This window comes from Etheostoma spectabile, chromosome 2, assembly GCF_008692095.1.
Source record: "Etheostoma spectabile isolate EspeVRDwgs_2016 chromosome 2, UIUC_Espe_1.0, whole genome shotgun sequence".
Lineage (NCBI taxonomy): Eukaryota > Metazoa > Chordata > Actinopteri > Perciformes > Percidae > Etheostoma > Etheostoma spectabile.
In genome coordinates this window covers 18313873-18318776 of record NC_045734.1, presented here as the reverse complement: position 1 = coordinate 18318776, position 4904 = coordinate 18313873, and the positions used below count along the sequence as shown (strand labels likewise).

General features: G+C 51.2%; 1 protein-coding gene and 1 long non-coding RNA gene across 3 annotated transcripts in view; one reads left to right on the top strand and one right to left on the bottom strand.

Annotated features, from left to right (window-relative positions):
* The window catches only part of LOC116706740 (mucolipin-1), a 64269-nt gene that overhangs the window by 10971 nt on the left and 48394 nt on the right, over positions 1–4904 (bottom strand). The gene's annotated exons all lie outside the window — the stretch shown is intronic.
* Positions 1–4904, top strand: part of LOC116706781 (uncharacterized) — a 17060-nt gene that overhangs the window by 729 nt on the left and 11427 nt on the right. The window lies entirely within an intron of this gene.

Genomic DNA, 4904 nt, shown 5'->3' with positions numbered 1-4904 from the left:
GTTCACTTGAAGACAGGTACGGTGTGTGAGCTGAAGGACAGCGAGGGCAACACTCACCCAAGGTGAATCTGAGGGAAAGGTTCACCTGGTCATCCGAGGACTTGCTGGCCAATCTCCTCGGCAGCTCCAACACAGAGAGAGGAAAGCAGTTGGAGCCATGAGAAAGAGCTGATGCAGAAGGAGTAGGTGAGTTGAAGTTCAGCTTGCTGAACGTGTCCCCTCCCCCCCCAGGGAAAGAGAGCATATGAAACCCAGCTGGGAAAAATCTGAACAAGGCTGCAAAAATCGAAAAAGATCTGGACCGCAGACCTTTATTACTCAAGACCTGAAGTTGAATTGGAGCAGTCAGAGGAGAGAAGGAGGCCCTGAAAAGGGAAGTGGAGACTCTCAAGGTAAGTAAGACCAACGTGGAGTTAGAGTTGGAGAGCTTTCTGGAGAGGGAAGGGCTCAAGCTCAGGAGCTGAAGGAAAAATTTAGCAAGATGGAGGAAGCTGTCCGAGAACAAGAGAGAGAGGGAAAGGATAAAATGGAAAGATACAGGCTTACCATAGAGCCCAGCTGGATGAGGCTCTGGCTCAAGTGTCCACTCTCCACTGTGAAGCGAGCATCTGAATACCCAGCTGGGAAAAATTGCCCCAGGCTGCGAAAAGCCGAAAAGATCTGGACCTGCAGACCTTCATTACTGAAGACCTGAAAGTCAAATTGAAGCAGATCAAGGGAGAGAAGGAGGCCCTGAAAGAGGAAGTGGAGACTCAGAAGATCGAGCATCATAAAGAGAGACAAACGCTTAAGGTAAGTAAGACCAACGTGGAGTTAGAGTTGGAGAGCGTTTTGGATAGGGAGAGGGCTCAAGCTCAGGAGCTGAGGAAAACTGGCAAGATGGAGGAAGCTCTCCGAGAACAGGAGAAGGAGGCAAAGGAGAACTGGAAAGATCCCAGGCTTACCATACAGCCCAGCTGGATGGGCTCTGGCTAACATGTCCCTCCCCACCCCGGGGAAAACGAGCATCTGAAAACCCAGCGGTCACAAAACCAGCAACAGGCTGCAAAAAGCCCAAAAAGATCTGGACCTGCAGTATTCATTACTGAAGACTGAAAGTCAAATTAAAGCAGGTGAAGGGGAGAAGCAGGCACTTAACACAATATTGTGGCAACTGAGAAGCTGCAGCTCAAGAGAGAGAAGATGCTCACGGTAGGTAGGACCACCCACGTGACGTGGAGAGCCATCTGGAGATGGAAGGGCTTCAAGCTCAGGAGCTGAAGGATAAATGAGCAAGATGGAGGAAGCTCTCAGAGAACAAGAGGAAGAGGCAAAGGAGATTCTGAAAGATCCGGGCTTCCCATAGAGCCAGCTGGAGATGCAGAACAAAGCAACAAGAACATCATTGCTGCTCTTGAGAAGAAGGTGAAACAGCTGGAGAGTAAGCGTGTGTCCTGTGGCAGCAGGAGAGAAAGCCTCCCTGCTGGAGGAGAGCGAGAAAAAGAGCCTCCCCTGTGGACAGATTGACAGCAGGAGCTTTGCGAGTGACTGCCTCCTGGCTCTATGAAGAAGACTGAGCAGCAGCTGGAGAGTAAGCTCAACCGTGGAAGGAGGACAAGGCATCCCTCTTCAGGCCACAGAAAGCCTGAAGCTGTCTCAGCAGGAAAAGAGCAGAGAGTCGGAGATGACTGAGAGCACCTTGAGTCCCAGCTGGGACGATCTAGAAAGGCAGATCGTGCAAAAGCCAAAGGAAGAAGAAGTGGTACAAAAAAGCTTGCCTGGTGAGGAAGAATAGCATGTGTACTGGTATGTATCTGTCTTTGTGTCTGTCTGTCTGTGATGTGGATCTGTCGCGGCTGTGTGGGTGATATGTGTGGGGGCGGTATGGTATGGGTGTTTGGTGTAGATGGACTTTGTAGGGTACTGTATGGCTGCTGTGTACGGTGTGGTGTTGGTCGGTCTAGTGTTGGGTGTTGTGAGTTGGTTGTGTGTGTGTGTGATCGTGTGTGTACCGTGGGGTTTGTCTGTGTGTTGCCGGCTGGCATTATATTTTTGTCGTGGGTCTGTTGTGCGTGTGGGTCTGTGTGTATGAGTGTATGTGTCTGTCTGTGTGTGTTGGTGTGTCTTTTGGGTCTGCATGTGGGTCTAGTCTGTCGTCGGTGTATGTGTGTGTGGTGTGGGTGTGTGTACGTTTGCTGTGTACGTGTGATCATCAGATCAGAGTCTACCAAAAGCGAGTGAAGACAGTGGTACAAAAAGCTTCTGCGGCTGAGGAAGAAAATGCATTTGTACTGGTCTAGTATCTGTCTGTCTGTCTGTCAGTCTGTCTGGTGTGTGGGTGAATCTGTAGGTGGGGTTTGCTGCGTTAGCTGGCTCGTGCTGTAGGTGTATCGTGGGTGTGTAGTGTGTGTTGTGGTACGTGTGGTTTGTGTATTGTGTGTGTACGTGTGTGTGTGTGTGTGGGCCTGTGTGTGGGCGTATGTGTCTGGCTGTCTCAATGTGTGTGTCGTGGGGTGGGTGGGTGGGTCTGTATGGGTCTATGTAGTCTGTCGTCTGTGGTGTCTGTTGTCTGGCTGGTCGTATGTCTGTGTGGTGTATGTTGTGCTGTAGTGTTGCATATGTGTGTGATTGTGTCAGGGTCGTGTCCGTGGGGTGTGGGGTGTGGGTGTGTCAGTGTGTGTTGCGCAATTGGATCGCAAGGGAGGGTGGATGCGTCAGTGCAGTAGTGTTGGCGCAGTTAGGGTTGTAGGTTAGGGTATGCATGACTACATGAATGCATGCCGCATGCCGCATGCTACATGCTGCATGCGCTTCTGCTCGGACTCTCTGTATTCAGCTACTGCCACGGACAGCCTGGGGGACAGGGGCAGGAAAGAGGAAGCCAACAGGTGTTTGCCCTTCCATACGAGTGACAGAGCCTTCCAGACAGCCAAGACTTGAACACGTCCACGTCGCACACATGGTAAACGGAGCCCGGTGGGATCCAGGTAAGTTGCTCACAGGATTCGGAAGCAAGTGGGCCCCAGAGACGACGGGCAGGCAGGCCCATCGGTGAGTGGAAAACATCCTGACGTGCCCGTCAACCACTGTCCGCGACTATTGGGTAAATAGCCCCAGCCAATGGGTACATCAGTGACAGACCCGACAGCGGTGCAGGAGGAAGAATGGTGGTGGAGAGCACACACGTCTGGGAAGGAAGGGAAGAAGGCAACCCAACAGCAAACGTGCGGAAAACTGATGGACGGGTACCCAAAGCAAGGCTGGGGAGCAAACCCTGTGGCAAGATGGAGAAAACTAACTCAGCGCGACTCGATATTAATAACTACTGAATACACAACAACTAGCGAAAATAATGTATGGCTCAGTTTGTGGTGTGCGCGGCCTGGGCCTGTCATACCATGGTACGGTTTCTTGTTAACTTGCAAGGTGTAGCGGAGGTGATGAATGAGATGAGATCACCAGGCCGTCCTCCAGAATATTACACCGCATAGCACACGGGATACGTGGGAGCCGCATCTCCAGACGGCGACAATCATGTTTTTCTCTGTTAAATACTGCCCACACGCCACCACATTCTCATTACACCATACACTTCATGACCACTGATACTGACAATCACACCTAATCATGCTCTTGTGCATCATTATTAAATAAATGTGACGTTATTATGTTACGTTATGTTGCATCTCCGTATCTTTAGTTCGCGTCGTAACAAGTTGGGGGCTCCTTTGCGGAGTACAAAACAGTGACCATGTTTGGTGTTTCTTAACTAAATCCTAGTGAGGTGCTGTTTGAGGGTAATTGGGTTTTAGATGGAGGGTCTATTGTTATTAAATGGTAAGGTGCAATTACATAACCAGCAGACAATCCATCTCCATCTTCATCCGCTTATCCCGGTATCGGGATAGCGGGCGGCAAGCAGCATCAGTAGGGACCCGCAAACTTCCCCTTTCACCGAAGCGGAAACGACATATCAACAGCTAAGACTGGGGGAATCCCGAGGGCTCTTCCAGCCAAGGTTGAAGTATTATAAGCTCTTCCAATCAGTCCCTGGGCGTCCCGAGGCTGCCTCCCAGCTGGACTGCCTGGAAACCTCCCGTAGGGAGGCGGCCAAGGAGCTCCTTACCAGATGCCAGAAACCTAACTCAGGGCTCCTTTCGAGCGAGAGGCAGCAGTGGCTCTACTCGAGATCCTTTCGGGAGGCTGAGCTTCTACACCCTATCTATAAAAGGCAGACGCCCCACACCAGCACCACTCGAGGAAACCCATTTTTCGGCCCGCCTGGTACCCTGGGATCTCGTTTTGCGGTCATGACCCAGCTTCATGACCATAGGTGAGGGTGGAACGAAAACTTGCCCGTAGATCGAGGCTTTGCCTTATGGCTCAGCTCTTCTGTTCGTCACAAACGGGGCGAAAATGATGTAATACCGAACGGGCTGCTCACGAGTCTCAGAACAATCCTCACGTCCATAGTACCCTCAAATCGCGTAACAAGGACCCAATGGTACCTTAAACTCCTTCCTGGGGTAAGGATCACCCACCCCGAGAAAGCACTCCTAGGTTTCCTGTGAGAGAACCATGGCACTCGATTAGAACGGTTGACTGACTCATCAAGCCGAGTTCACACTCGGTGCGATACACGATCAGTGCAGTGCCTGAATGGTCAAAGGACGATGAAGGCCACAGGACACATAATCTGCCAACAAAGCAGCAGATGAATCCAGAGCCCACCGAACTGCAACCCCTCCCCGCCACGACTCGCCTCGATATCTGTCCTATAATATTACAAAAAGGATTGGTATGACAAAGAGACAGCCGGCGGAGTCATCCGAGAGGACTTGCTGGCCAATCTCCTCGATCAGCTCCAACAACAGAGAGAGGAAAGCAGTTGGAGCCATGAGAAAGAGCTGATGCAGAAGGAGATA